This window comes from Rutidosis leptorrhynchoides, chromosome 11, assembly GCF_046630445.1.
Source record: "Rutidosis leptorrhynchoides isolate AG116_Rl617_1_P2 chromosome 11, CSIRO_AGI_Rlap_v1, whole genome shotgun sequence".
Taxonomy (NCBI): Eukaryota; Viridiplantae; Streptophyta; class Magnoliopsida; order Asterales; family Asteraceae; genus Rutidosis; species Rutidosis leptorrhynchoides.
The window spans coordinates 217,701,540-217,718,634 of NC_092343.1; positions in this window are offsets into that span (position 1 = coordinate 217,701,540).

Here is a 17,095-nt window from a genome sequence, read left to right on the forward strand (position 1 = left end):
TCCACCCACACGTTCTCCGGTGTTGCTCTCACTTGGTGGAACACCTATGTTCAATCGGTGGGTACCGATGAAGCTCATGCCCTCTCTTGGGCCGATTTGAAGGAAAAGATGATTGTCGAATACTTTCCGCGCGAAGAAACCCGAAAGCTCGAGGAAGAACTAAGAGCTTTGAAAGCGGTCGGAAACGATCTTAAGGCTTATAATCAACGCTTCGCCGAACTATCCTTAATGTGTCCTAATCTTGTTAACCCCGAATCTCAAAGGATTGAGCTCTACATGCTCGGTCTTCCAAAAAGCATCAAACAAGGGGTGATGTCATCCAAACCCACTACTCATCAAGCCGCTATGAACATGGCCCGTCAATTAATCGAAACGGTTGACGAAATCGTAGTGCCGGCTCCTAAGGCCGAGGACAAGTCGGGTGGCAACAAAAGGAAATGGGAAGCCACTCCATCAACTAACTACAACAACAACACCTTCACCAAAAAGCCCTTCAACAACGACGGCAAGAAGGGTTATGTCGGAAACTTACCTTTGTGCAACAAGTGCCACAAACATCATTACGGCGAATGTAACAAGCTAATTTGTCACCGTTGCCAAGGAGTTGGTCATAGGGCCAACAATTGCACAAGCACCGCCCCCGTCGCTCGAAAGGGGCCCAATCCTCCAAAAACGGTCACTTGTTACGAATGTGGCCAAACGGGTCATTATAAGAACGAATGCCCGAAAAAGAAAACCAACCCCAACAACCGAGGCCGAGCCTATAACATCAACACCGAGGAAGCCCGAGATGACAATGAACTAGTCACGGGTACGTTTCTTCTCAACAACACTTATGTTACTTGCTTATTCGATTCGGGTGCCGATAAATGTTTTGTGTCTAAGACTTTGGCTCCTACTCTTTGCACTCCACCACACCCCTTAGATACTACTTATTCTATCGAAGTGGCCGACGGAAAACTCTTAAGTGCCGACACGTATTACCGGGGGTGTACTTTAAACATTTTGGGTAATGAATTTGAAATTGACTTGATACCCATGGAACTAGGGAGTTTTGATGTAATAATCGGTATGAATTGGATGGTCAAAAATAAATCTCACATTCTTTGCGATCTTCACGCAATCCGAATTCCTATCGAGAATGGTGAACCATTGATTGTCTACGGTGACAAAAATTGCACCGGACTCAATCTCGTTTCGTGCCTTAAAGTTCGAAAACTTCTTCGCAAGGGTTGTTTCGCGATTCTTGCTCACGTTAAGAAAGTCGAGGCCTACGAAAAGCGTATCGAAGATGTGCCAATTGTTAGTGACTTTTCCGATGTATTTCCCGACGAATTACCGGGTCTTCCACCTCATCGACCGGTTGAATTTCAAATCGATCTTATTCCAGGAGCCGCACCCGTAGCGCGTGCACCGTATAGACTCGCTCCATCTGAATTACAAGAATTACAAAGTCAAATCCAAGAGTTACTTGACCGTGGTTTCATTCAACCTAGCCATTCACCATGGGGCGCTCCGATTTTGTTCGTCAAGAAGAAAGACGGATCCCTACGAATGTGCATTGATTATCGTGAACTAAACAAATTGACGGTTAAGAACCGATATCCTCTTCCTCGCATTGATGAACTTTTTGATCAACTACAAGGTTCTCGTGTATACTCAAAAATCGATCTCCGTTCGGGTTATCATCAACTAAGGGTTAAGGGGGAAGATATCTCCAAAACCGCTTTCCGGACTCGTTATGGTAGTTATGAATTCCTTGTCATGCCTTTCGGTCTCACTAACGCACCGGCGGTGTTCATGGATCTCATGAACCGCGTGTGCAAACCTTACCTCGACAAATTCGTTATCGTGTTCATCGATGATATTTTGATCTATTCTAAAAACGAAGAGGAACACAAAGAACATCTCCGACTCGTGCTTGAACTCTTGAGAAAAGAACAACTCTATGCCAAGTTCTCCAAGTGTGAATTTTGGTTGAAGGAAGTTCAATTCCTCGGTCATGTTGTAAGTGATCAAGGCATTAAAGTCGATCCCGCGAAAATCGAAGCCATTAGTAAATGGGAGACTCCTACTACTCCTACTCAAATTCGTCAATTCTTGGGTCTCGCCGGATACTATCGTAAATTCATCAAGGATTTCTCCTTAATCGCTCGCCCTCTAACCGCGTTAACTCACAAGGAACGAAAATTAGTTTGGACATCCGAACAAGAAACTGCTTTTCAAATCTTGAAAACTAAGCTAACCACCGCTCCTATCTTGTCACTTCCCGAAGGCAATGATGATTTTGTTGTATATTGTGATGCCTCGAAAAACGGTTATGGATGCGTATTAATGCAACGAAAGAAAGTCATTGCTTATGCCTCTCGACAACTCAAAGTCCACGAACGAAACTACACGACACATGATCTTGAACTCGGTGCCGTCATCTTTGCACTTAAGCTATGGAGACATCATCTTCTTGGTACCAAGAGTACTATCTTTACCGATCACAAAAGTCTCCAACATATCTTCGATCAAAAGCAACTAAACATGAGACAACGAAGGTGGATTGAGACCTTGAACGATTATAATTGCGAGCTTCGTTATCACCCCGGAAAGGCAAATGTAGTGGCCGATGCCTTAAGTCGAAAGGAAAGAGCGGTGCCTCTTCGTGTCCGAGCTTTAAACATCACCATTCACTCCAACCTTAATAGCCAAATTCGTGTAGCTCAAGAGGAGGCTCTTAAAGACAACAACATCGCACGCGAACTTTTAAACATTCTCGTCTCCCGATTCGAAGTTAAGGAGACCGGACTTCGATATTACGCCGGAAGAATTTGGGTGCCTAGATATGGCGACTTACGAAACCTCATCCTAGACGAAGCCCACAAATCGCGATACTCGATTCATCCCGGCGCCAATAAGATGTACCACGACCTTAAAGAACGATATTGGTGGCCGAACATCAAAAAGGAAGTCGCTACTTACGTTGCCAAATGTTTGACTTGCGCTAAAGTCAAAGCCGAACACCAAAGACCGTCCGGGTTACTTCAACAACCCGAGATCCCGCAATGGAAGTGGGAAAGGATCACGATGGATTTTATCACCAAACTACCAAAAACGCCAGGCGGTTATGATACTATTTGGGTCATTGTCGATCGCCTCACCAAATCCGCGCACTTTCTCGCCATTAAAGAGACCGACAAAATGGAGAAACTTGCACGACTATACATTAAGGAGATTGTAGCCCGACACGGTGTACCTTTATCGATTATCTCCGACCGAGATGGTCGTTTCGTTTCTAGATTTTGGCGTACGTTACAAGAAGCGCTGGGAACGCGTTTGGACATGAGCACCGCATATCATCCCCAAACCGATGGGCAAAGTGAACGTACAATACAAACCTTAGAGGATATGTTACGAGCCTGCGTTGTTGATTTTGGAAAAGCTTGGGACAATCACTTACCTCTCGCCGAATTCTCTTACAATAATAGCTATCACGCGAGTATTAAGGCCGCACCTTTTGAAGCGTTATATGGCCGAAAATGTCGCTCTCCTCTTTGTTGGGCCGAAGTGGGTGACGTGCAAATTTCCGGGCCCGATCTCATTCACGAAACCACCGAGAAGATTCTTCAAATCCGAGATAGGCTTCGGACGGCCCGGAGTCGTCAAAAATGCTATACCGACAAAAGACGCAAAGACCTCGAATTTCAAGTCGGTGACCGCGTCATGTTAAAAGTCGCACCTTGGAAAGGTGTCATCCGTTTTGGGAAACGTGGGAAACTAAATCCGCGGTACGTTGGTCCTTTCGAAATCTTAGAACGTGTTGGAACCGTTGCGTATCGTTTGGATCTTCCGCCTCAACTAAGCTCCGTCCATCCTACCTTTCATGTATCTAACTTGAAGAAATGTCTTGCCGAGCCCGATATCGTCGTTCCTCTCGAGGAACTTACTATTAATGACAAACTCCATTTTGTGGAGGAACCGGTTGAAATTGTGGACTACGTCGAGAAGGAATTAAAACAAAGCCGGATCCCGATTGTTAAGGTCCGTTGGAACGCAAAAAGGGGACCCGAGTTTACTTGGGAAAGAGAAGATCAAATGCGAAAGAAACACCCTCATCTATTCCCGATTCCGGAAACGTCAGACTCCGAGGAAGAAACAACGATTGCTACGCCTACTTAAATTTCGGGACGAAATTTCTTTTAAGGTGTAGGTAATGTAACATCCCGCCTTTTTCCGTTTATTTCTCCGTTATACTATTTTAAACTCCGTTATATGTATATAACATCTTCCGTTAATACGCGTTTCAATTTATCTTGTTTAGGTAAGTTAACGCACCCGATTACAACTTGAGGGACTTGTTTTGCCAAAACCCCAAAATGGTGACTAGCCATTTGACTAGTCAACCACCTCCCCACAATTATCCTTTCATTTTTCCTTTTTCTAAATTACTTCCACCTTTTCTCTAATTTCTCCATAAAGCAATTCATCATCCAAATTCGTTCAAGAAGGATTCGATCAAAACAAATTACATATTTGAACTCCTCGTGATCTCCTCTTCGATTCCATACCGATTTCTTTGCATTTGGGTAACTTTCTAAAATCACTAATTTTATGTGTTCTTGAGATTTTTGAGTTATAAAGTTGTTAATTAGTGTCTATGGCTCAAGTCTAACATGATTATATGATTTATATGCTTGATTTCGTTATTTAGAGTAACTAGTTTGAATATGAACTTGGGTGTGTTTAATTTGGTGATTTGGTTGATTAAAAGTTGTTAAATGTTATGAATGCATGTATTAAATGTGTTCCTAGTGTTACTAGCTTCAATTTGATGTGTAGGTTGCATGAGAAAACTCTAAGAACTTGATTAGTGATTTTTGGTGGAATTGAGTTAGGGTTTGAAGAACTTGAAGTGATTATTTGATGCATTGATTGCCATGAATTGTTGTTAGTAAGTTGTTAGTTGTATTGTATGCTCAATTACCTACAAAATGGCATGTCATATGTATGCATTGAATGCCCAAATCATTAAATGTGCATTGGTGAGTTTGAAGCATTAATGTGGGCATTGAATGATCACTTGGTTGGAAAACTCGGTTGTTACAAATGAGGTTTTTGATTGTTAAATTGTGTTTAGTTGCATTCTATGTTAAAAGAGCTTTCCAACGATATAAGGTGCGAGTCCTAAGTGTTTGTGGTTTGCGTTTTATGCTTATTTGAAGTTTGGATCAAGTTGGACAAGTGAAACAGACCAGGCACCAGCACCCGCCTATTGTCGCGGCGCGACAGAAGGGTGCCGCGGCGCGGCATAAGCCGTGCCCAGCTTCTGTCTCCGGTGTCCATTTTATGAAAAATGTTTGGCACGTTCTAGACCTCCAATTCACATGCAACTTGTCCCAACATGCTTATATATGAATAATTAGCATAGAAAACTTGTCCGAGACCCGACCCGAACATGTTGACTTTTTCGTTGACTTTGACCGACCAAGTTTGACTTTTTGTCAAACTTAACCAATTAATTATGCAATCTTCCTAACATGCTTTTATACTTGTATCTTGCATGAAACTTGACAATTTGCTTCACATGCTATATTAATCGAGTCGTATTGAGCCATAGGACTAATTGAACATCTTTGACCCTTCGTGACTATCGATATTGATACAACCTAATTGTTTAGGTCGAGACTAGCATTGTTCTTTACACGTTTACTTGTTGAAGTACTATTTCACTCTTGCAATCAAAGGTGAGATCATAGTCCCACTTTTACTCTTTTAAACTTACTTTTGGGATGAGAAAACATAAACGATTCTTTTGAACTAAGTGAACACAAGAACGGGAAAACAAACATTCTACATACGAGTTTAGAACGAAAATCCTCAATCCGATTATCATTAGTTACATCAGATGGTGTAAGCGAGAACTTATGTTATATGGCCATATGGGTTTGACAAACCCTCATTCAAACGGTTCGCTACCGTTTACGAATGAAATATATTTTCGGGAACAGTGTTGTTCTAGCACTAATTGATGGGGTATTCAACGGACGGAACGTTAAGCTTTGATAATTGGGTGCTCGTGAATATTAACTTTTAGAATGTACTATGGCTTTATCGATGTTGCAAATCTTGTGGTTCAACTTACTATTACTCATTTACTTATTTAAACCTATGATTTCACCAACGTTTTCGTTGACAGATTCTCTATGTTTTTCTCAGGTCCTTGAACTAAAGTGATACATGCTTCCGCACATACTTTTTGATACTTGCATTGGATGTCGAGTATACTTGCATACGTGGAGCGTCTTTTTGGCTATTTTAAACTATGTCGCGCGTGTTTCATATGAATAATAACTTTTGTTATGTACTTGTCTTGGGAATTACTTTTGTAAACATTGAAACATCCTTTATGAAATGTATGCGACATATTTTCGGTCAAACTTTGTTATAAATACTTATAACCATGTAATGGGACCATACGTAGACGACGCCGTCACTTGACGATTTGTCGGGGTCGCTACAATAATAATGTTAATACTAATACTAAAGTTAGTAATAATAATAAAAATAATCTTATTAATCATTTTAATTATTTTAATACTAATGATAATAATAATTATAATAATGATAATAATAATGATCTTACTAATACTAACAATAATGATAATAATATTAATCATATTAGTGGTAATAATAATTATATCTTTAATATCAGTAATAATAATATTTATCATAATAACAATAATAATAATAATAATAATAATAATAATAATAATAATAATAATAATAATAATAATAATAATAACAAAAATAATAAAAATACTACCTTAATGAAACAATCTTTAAAAAAATTTAAACGCCCCTGCATAAGCTCGAACACGCGACCACAAGCTAACCCGACACCACACCAAACCACTCCGTTGCCCATTCATTTCTGTTTTAATATACAACTTCTATCTATATAACCCGTATCATCTTATAACTTGGCCCAATTTCCTTTCGGCCCATCATGAAAATATAGATTTCAGCCCAAAAAAATTGGGACACGGCCCAACAGTAAATTGTTTAAGTTTCATCGACTCCAACAGGAAACACAAATTGAGTTACAGCAGTGAAAAGGAAAAGGGAAACAGAAAGCGAAAGCCATCATCATTAAATTATCTTTATCAACAGTTCGCTTGTATCGACCAGAGGGAAGTTGACTTATTAAAACCCCATTATTGTCCATGTAACATTAAAGGTTTTGGTTAATAGTTGAAACAGGAACGAAACCATCAAGTTGCAGCTGTCTATCATCATCATTCCTTCGATCGTTACTGTAATAGGAAGAGTAGCTGTTGTTCGAACAGCGGATGGTGATCAAAACGAAAGAAAAAAATATATAAAGGTTGCAGTGGGTGATCATTTGGGACTGTTTAGTGGTGGGAGGTGTTCCTTGGTGATTCACGACTGCACACAGCAGCAGGAACAGCTGCTATTTGTAGCTTCTTGTTTGACAGAAACAAAGAAGTTAATCGTAAATAAATTGTAAAGAGGGTGTCGACGATTGGTGGGTGGTGGTTGATCAAACAAAGATAAGGTGATGAAGTTGCGGTGCTGTATAGTAAAGATGAAGCTGGGTTGTTGAACACAAAATAGATAGCAACCTTTGTTGATGGTTTAATGGCGGTGTTAGGTACTCGATAGTAACAGAAACAATGGAACCGAGCTGCAGCAGTCCTCCGAAGGTTTTGCAGGTTAGTGGGTTTATAGAGGTGATAAAGTTGTGGTGATGAAGATGGAGTTTGTATAATTGTTCGATGGTGATGGTAATTAACAACCCAAAGTTGAAGATGGTGGTTAAACATTCGGTTACGTGATGGTTTCTGGGTTGTTCTTGAACCGAAATAGAATACAGAATAAAAGAAATTATTAAAATGGTTTGGTGATGTTGTTCTTGCTTCAGTGGTGGTTGTTCAGTTATTATCAGAAACAAAAAGAAACCGGGCAGTAGAAGGTTGGTTCAAGAAGGTGAGGGTAGAGGTTTGAGGTAGTTATCGATGGTGTTTTGAGTGGTTTTTGATCATAAACAGATGAGTAGCAGTAGTCAAACAGAAATCCATAGCAGTAGTAGCGTAAGAGTAAAACAGAAGGAGAATGGCGGTGATTAAATGGGTGTTGAAGTGCTGGGTTGTGAGGTTTTCAAACAAAACATAAAACCGTCGTGTGATGTTTGGTTGACGAAGAAGAAGGGTGTGATTGAGGTGATGATGATCGATCAAGAAGTAAGAGCAGTTAGATAGAAGTATTAGAGTTATTTGTGAAGAGAATATGGATGTTGTGGTTCTCATTCATATGCATAAGAAGTATATGTATGTTTTATATATATATATAGCCAAGAAACAAGAGATAGTGGAAAGTGATGGAACAAAAACAGTATTTCATACATATCAATTATGCACAGTAATAACTTTAATGTCTTGAAAATAAGCAATCGTGTTTAAACAGAAGAGCAGCCACCAATTTTAGATTTATCTGCCGACAGTTTTCCCAGAAAGTGTTATCGTGCTCTGTTGTTAATCAGTGGCGGATAAAAGTATACGGAAAAATCTCGAATTTTTACAGTAATTATCTTTATTTATTTCAGTCATTTAGGGTGTAAAATTAATCATAAAAAGTTGTTTAATTATTAGCGCTCAGTCCCAAGTAAAAATGTACAGAGTAATAAAATTTATCAAAATAATATTCTAGATATATTTTTCATAAAGCTATAATTTATATAACTCATTTTCGGATCACCGTTTATCTTAAATTCATATAAGTTCAAATTTAACTTGTTTAATATCAATCGGAACAACAAACGAGTATTACAAACATTTAATATTTATTTTTAATATATATATATATATATATATATATATATATATATATATATATATATATATATATATATATATATATATATATATATATATATATATATATATATATATATAGTTGTAATCCCTTGAATCCAATAATTTGCTTGAAATCTAACGGACCAATCAGAGCGTGATAAGTGGCACAACAATCACATGTGCTTGAAAAAAAAATTAAAAAAATATTTTTTTTAAATAATTTTTTTTGTAAAATTTTTTTTTTATTTTTTTTTTTAAATTTAGCATTTAAAATCCAATCACATGTGATTGTAAAGCCCAATCACATGTGATTGTAAAACACAATCACATGTGATTCTGCATGTCAAATCCAATCATATGTGATTGGAAAAAATATTCAATTTTTAAAAAAAAAAAAAAAAAATTTCAACCGGAAAGCAACTTTAATTTGGTGATTTGATCAAGTTTATTAGCGTTTCGTGATCATATCTTCAAATTTTCAGACTTTAATTCGGTGATTTGATCAAAAACTTGGTGTTTAAAGGTTTTAGCACAAATTAACTGAAAATCGTCATTTTACTAAAAAAAAAAATTCAATCACATGTGATTGAATTTGACTTGCAGAATCACATGTGATTGAGTTTTACAATCACATGTGATTGGCATGCAGAATCACATGTGATTTACTGCATGTCAAATCTAATCACATGTGATTGAAAAAAAAATAAAAAAAATTCGAAAAAAAAATTTGGAAAAAAAAATTTTCGAAAAAAATTAAAATTTTTTTATTTGAATTTTTTTTTTTTAATTTTTTTTCAATCACATGTGATTATCGAGCCATGTGTCACACTCTGATTGGTCCCTTGAATCTCAACTTAAAATTTGGTTTCATTTGAATATTCCTATATATATATATATATATATATATATATTTATATATATATATATATATATATATATATATATATATATATATATATATATATATATATATATATATATATATATAGCAACTATCTCGAAATGGATAAGTAAGCTCCCCCATTTTTGAATGAGTATGGGTGAAAGGCCCGCTTTCACCTACGACTTTTCAGAGGTTTAAATAGGTAGTGATTCTAGGACTAGAAGTCCGATGGTATCCATGGCCCACCCTCGAAATGGCCAAGGCTTTATAATCGGGTATAACTCGGAAGCCGGCTTGTGCTGGATTCCTGCGTACCTCTGGCATGCATCGCAGCTCTTAGCATGTGCTATGTAATCTGCAAGGACCGTAGGCCAGTAGTGGCCATGTCTCCAGATCTCTCGAATTTCCCTCAGCGCGCTCGATCTACCTATCTTTCTGAGTTTGATTGGTTTTCGCTCCAGCTGACCTTTCCATTTAATCACTGACAAAACCTACCTTTCAATTCTTCTTACCCTATGAGCTTTCAGCAAAGGACAGGTTTCTTGGTCCATTGACATCGATCAACGAAATAGACCTCCTTCTTTCACTTTTGTCGTTGTCTTCTAATTCAAATAGCCCCATTAAGTGAGTGTTCCGCAAGAAAAGAGAGGCTAACATCTTTTCTTATCTATCTATTTTCGTAAATGAAGAAGATAAGTGAGAGCTTACTGACTGCATCTTCTAAGAAGGGCTTGGAAGAAGAAATAGAATCTCATTTCTTTTTTGAGAAAAGGTCCCATCCTTCAATATCATGATTGGGTCAACCAGGCCAGATCATGAGTGAAATATCATGATCAGGTCAACTAGGCCAGATCATGAGTGAATAGAAAATAGAAAATGTACATAGCAGTGCCAGCTGAAATACTTGGAATAATTCTACCACTTCTACTAGGAGTAGCCTTTTTAGTGCTAGCTGAACGTAAAGTAATGGCTTTTGTGGAACGTCGAAAGGGTCCTGATGTAGTGGGATCGTTTGGATTGAGTAAGGATGCGTAGTAGCGCAAAGAGCACTCTTTGGCCTTTAGATTAGAGGCACCTCGCCGTCTTTGATTGGATGGAAACAGATATCTAAAGTGTGCAGTGAATGATCTTTATATTATAGGTAGCCAGCTGCCATGCCATTCCTTGAAGAACCATCTGTGTTCAACTTCAAAATACCAAAAGGAGGAGGAGCCCATTTGATCCATTTTCCTTTAGGAATATTAGGGGAGACCATAGGGATATGCATTACTTGGAAACAAATAGAATCATGAAAACTAGAAGAATGCCTCTTTGAAAGGAAAGAAAAAGCTCTTGTCGCAATTATGGAATCAATAGTGAACCCAAATACAGAGTAGGCTACGTTCCAATGAAGCACATTCCAACAATTCCCTAGCCCGGTAGGTGGAGGAAAAAGGCGGAGAACATTCTTAAAATCAAAGGCGCCAATACTCGTATCAGGATTAGACCCATTTTGATCGAGCGGCAACCGCTGCTGCGGTATGGTCCAGAGTTGAAACTGGCTAACATAGGGCAAGGGTCCTGATGGGCAAGTATAAATAGAAGAAGCAGCTCCTCTCACTGCCCCGTATAGGGTTCTGGGCCTCGTATTTCAAAATAAGGCTACGGTTAAAAACCACCAACATGTCAAGATCAAAATTCGAAAGGTAGATCAATTCACTAGGCCTTGATCACATAGTTAACGGTAGCATGTTTGCTAGTCTTGTCGGACTAGGAGCTCTACTAGCGTGGGAAATTGACTTAATGAAAGAGAAATTGGTGATCTATCCCTTACCCAGCAGCCAAGTAAGCATTGAACAGCCTCCCAATGAGAGCGAGCTAAGACTTTGCTTACTGTTTGTGTTTGTCCACCACGACTGCTCAACCAACTGCTAAATCATGGGTGCCCATTGGGTAGTCACTCTAAACAAGATTCTCTTCTTTCTTTTTTTAGTTTTGTGATAGTGCATCAAAAGAATTGTCCAAGATTGCTAGATCGACCACGCGACGCGCATAGTCTTAAGTCTAAGAGCGGATTGTATCCTCTTCGACATTTCTATTCTTTGTCTCCCTCGTCTCTTTTCAGAGATCTCCTTGTTCTCTTCCCATATTTTCCTACCTACCTTCGCTGCCTTCTTCATCATCTTGTTCCATCCTTCAGTGATAGACGCAATTATACTACTCTATTCCTACACTACCTACAATTGGTAGGTCACCGGGTTATTCAAATAAGTCGTGTTTTCCGTGGTTTTCCCATGTTACAACTTCCGTACCAATTCGGTCGATCCGGAATGGATCGGTTAAACATTCTATTAGGGAGCCTGGTCGGATCCTGACGTACCAGTAGGTACCAGAGGAGATCGCTATTATCGTTACTGTATTCGTATCGAAGAGATGCGACAAAGTGTTCGGATCATTGTGCAATGTCCTAATCAAATGCCTAGTGGAATGATCAAAGCCGGGGTGGGGAGAAAGACCAGAACTTCACTCTGCCTCTTCTGAATATCTAGTGATGAAAAAGAGGGAGCGGGGAAGGAATAACAACCGTTTTACTTTGGCACATGAGGTGGTGGGTTTGGCTAGGTAACATAATGGAAATGTATCGGACTTCAAATCCTGGAATGACGGTTCAACCCCGACGGATTTTGAATAAGCTTTGCTGGAAAAAGTTGCAAACTTCAGTTCCAAAACTTTAGTCTTAACTTCGTTTAGTCAGAAGAACTTAGAACGGCGGTAGCAGGGCGAAAGGCAAGGTCACATCCTGCCGTCATAGCTTGCCTCCCATTGCTTCGTACGAGACAGAGAAAAAAAAAGATCAAAAGAAAAATGGAAATAGTGAATCAAGATCTAGACTATCCTCTATCCGGAGAGATATAAACTATAGCCTAGAAAGAAGTAGGCAAATCGCTCTAGGTTAAAATAAAACCTACCTCGGAAAACTACTTTCGAAAACAAACTATTACTGCAGATCGACATCGGAGGTGGGAGTAGAGATCGTGCGTAGAATACCTGTGGAAAAATTCTTTCTTTATTCCAATTTTGGAAAGGAAAAAGCAGAAGAGACGCTTCTCGCAAGCAGCAACCATCTATAGCGAGAGAGATCCCTTGTCTTTGTCGCCTACCTATGTCTAGAATAGCGCGATAGAGGCCCAAGAGTCTAACCGTCTGCATTGATGGACTGAAGCAGGAATGATAATAACCTAGTCTCCTTATGATTATGAAGTGAAGCAACCAACTCAGTAGATCAGTGGAGGCCCGACCCTTGGGCTTTCCTACCTTGATGCCAAAAAAACACAGTAGAATCACGCAACGCACGCTGCTGGTGTGCTTCCTGCTCACGAGGAAATAAAGGTTATGATGAGCGTAGTTATGAGGAAGGTCAACCCTGATCTCATTTCCCTCGGGAGGGCTTGGTGGTCTTAAGAATGGTTCGGGTGGGGGCTGAATAAAGAAGACGAATAGAATAGAATTCATGTTCATGCTAAGAGAAGAGCGGATCCAATACCAAGACGACTTCTTTCCCAAGAAGTGCAGCAAGTACTTTAGGAATTTGGGGATTTCATGCCCCACGAGTGAGTTGCCAAGTGCCCCCTAGGAAGCCAGTCTACCACAAGATCAAGTTGAAGCCTGGAGCCAAAGCCCCTTAACTTACTTAGAGTGGGGCTGGGTTTAGCAGATGACCCCCCCCCCCCCCCAACTAGCATCTATTAGTTAAGGGACTTGGTTGAACTCAGGAAAGAATTTAAGGAAGTCTTTCCTATTTATATTCCAGCCTCCAAGGCTCTTTTTCCCTATCTTGCTGGGGAAAAGGTTGGGGAGCCCTTGTTTTATTCCAGAAAAAGCGGGAGCCTTGGGCATTGATTATCGGATGCTCAACAAGGTAACCTAACCATCAAGAACAAGTATCCACTTTGACGACTCACGATACCGAGAAAGCAAGCCGAAAGTTGAAGCAGTGAGCAAGGAGTTCTTTGTAAAGGAACAGTACGATCTTGGACTGGCCCCCTTCGCATGACCTAGAAAGAAAAAAAAGTCCGTGCTACTATAAGGCCTCTAAACACCTCCCTCAGGACACTGTTGCGTTGTCCATGGGGACGGGCTAGCCCCGACTTCCATAGGTCCTTGGTTCGACCTCCTAATGAGAATTGAGGTCCTTGCGCGGGCATCTCATCCCTAAGACTTGTTTGCTCTGTATGGAGTGCCCCGTGGTTCCTCGAGTACCAGCCGCAGAGAGGAATGCCATCAACTAGGGCACTATTGGCCACTAAACACTCGCTCGCCTGACGCTCGGGCTCCGCGTTTCAAGTTCGTGAATCGTCGGAAATGGTCGAAGGTTAAATGAATACATAAAAACAGTTCAAAATTTTTGAGACTTAACCTTACAGACTTTGCTTATCGTGTCAGAATTATGAAATCATATAGAGAATTAATGTTCAAAATAAGTCAACATTTTTCGGGTCATGATAGTACCTACCCGTTAAAGAACTTTCGTCCCGAAATTTGACTGAGATTGTCATGATTGACAACAAGAATGTTTTTATGACGAATATGAGTTGAAAATAGAGTTTTGTCACCATAGACTAATATGGATAAAACATTTTGATTACGTGAAGAGTACGAGTGAAGCTATCACAAAAGAGTGAAATGAGAAAAATATAAGTTCGTCTTAACATTTGACGTAGTCACAGTTGATTCTTGAAATTCAAGGAATTTAAAGAAAATTTTCTAATCAAAAAGAAAATGAAATAGCACGATTTATTAGCAAACTGTTGGAATTACGGAAGAACGGAAGTATCAAGGAAATATTTCCGTGATATGCTTATAAATTAAGTAGAATGAAAAAGGCGTGTAACATGGCACATGGTGAGGATAAGGTCTGTGAATCATCATCACGTTACATTGGAAATTTAGCATGACTTGCTGTAATATAACCACGTTGGCCTGACGTCATATATTATACTAACTCATGCTTTAATTCCCAACACTTCTCTAGGAAATCATTCATAATTTAAACTCAAATTTTACAGAAGGATAGAAACTAAAACAGTTTCTTTTATGATGCAACATAGATAGCACGAGGAGATAGATAATTTTGGACAAAGATATTTATGAAGGTATCTTCAGAAATATCAAAGATATTTATAACGAAAGATACGATGATATCTTAGAGTTTAAAATATCTAGAATCAAAGGATGTTGCAAAACTTTTCCTCAAGGATTTAGAATAAGTAAGGGTCAAAGTATTTGCTAAATATTTCAGCAGATACTGAATCATATGGATTCTGTAAGTACAGATTTTGTGATTTATCCACAGCCTCCTTCATAGTCTGCTCAATCCGTTTTTCAGTTCCAAAATTGAGCCTTTTCAACACACCATTCTTTATTATTAAGCTTCTGGTCATTAGGACTATCTATAGCTTTTGCTGCTTCATCAGCACTCTCATATCTGAATCATTGGTTATCAATCTGAGGTGTTTTCAAGAGTTTGAAGGGTTGGAATGAATTGTCAAGATACAAATGATGTTTAATATGGAATCAAGTGGCAAACTTGAAGAAATGTTTAACTGTAGAAGATGTAATTTATTAACGATATTTTAAATCAAAATATGTTATAATTAATATTTCCTACTCCTTTAATACTTTTTTTAATTGTCCGAGGTTAGTAGTCCAATGTTAGTAGTCCAATAGTCCAATAATTCAATATATAATCTAGTTAATCAAGGTTATATTATATTGTCTCGGGATTAACCAAGACTAGTATATTATGACAGTATTTAAATGACGATAAATTAAGTGCGTAAAATAAATAACAGTATTTAAATGACGATAAATAAAGTTACGAGTATTAAAATTGCGATAATTAAAATGACAATAAATAAAATGTAATAAGGAAATAGTCATAACAGGTATAGGAACAGTTAGCTAGGATTTGGTTAGTATAGATTTAAAATTTTACATAGTTAATTAATTGGTAACTAATCAATTTTATTTTGTCCATTATTTTCTTCATTATGCCACTTGTCAAATCTTGACTTGGATTCTGATTTGTCAAAATCAGAATATGTAATTGAATGAAAATGATTGTTCTTCGGTGAACAGATACATATACTTGCGGATGTAAATATGATAGTTAATGACTGTTGAATCAGAATTTAAGAATGTACAGTGTAACATGTTAATGTGAAATCTAAATATTCCTCGGGTATTACCTACCCGTTAAAATATTCTCATCATTAATAGTTTGTACAAAAGAATTTTTAATTACAATCTTTATAAAAAATATACTTACATATATATTTTCTTCAGATGTAATCATGGATTTAATGAGTTAATATGATATTAATCTCATTTGATTTACCGTTAGAACCAGAATATATAATCTATAAAATATTAGAGATTACATAATCGCCCTGTAGAACAAAGATAAATGATACAGAACGATATGTAGAATAGAGATTATGCTCGAGGTACGGATTGTGATGTTGAGGCGTGTGATGTTGAGGCTTGTGTTGTTGATGGTACAGTTGCTGATGCTGGTGGTACTGTTGGTGCTGGTGATGCCTGTGATGCCTGCAAGTTGTGCATCATACTCTCTAAAGCCACTACTCGAGTGCGAAGCTCGTTGACTTCTTCTATTACTCTGGGATGATTGGCGGTTTGAACAAGGGGATGAATAAGGTTTTGAATTTAAGATAGTATATAATCATGGCGAGATATTCGGGAAATGAGGGTGAAAATGGTGTTTTGGACTGGTTCGCCGGTAAGTGCTTCAGGTTCTTCGTCAAGAGGGAAATTTGGTTGATGGAAGGGATCACCTTCTTCTCGTCTCCATTGATTAAGTCGACTACGAACTCATCCCCAATTCCTCCAGAATTGATGATGGCTGATTGGTTGATGCATTCCGGTTACATTGCTTTCGGAGCTTGAGTGAAAATCTATATCGGAATAGCTGTCAGAATTCAAGGAACTTGAAATGGCTGTAGAATTCATCTTACACGGTTAGATAAAGGATTTTTGATATGAAATGATTTTCGGGTATCAGATGATATTCTAATTATATAGAATACCTATATATAGTACAGAAGATCCTGTAGATTATGGAGAAACTTTCGGAAGCTGTCAGGCAAAGGTTACAGTAACAGATATGCTAAGATATGAATTCATCTATACACTATCTGTGCAATAATTGCAGTAAGACGTGTCTAGACTTAAGAATGATAGGCAGGTAATTTCTGACAAGACATGATAAGCAAAACTTTTGACATGCAGACACGGTCGAAGTCCAGACTTACTAATGCATCATAAAAACTATCAGTTAGACACACTAATGCAA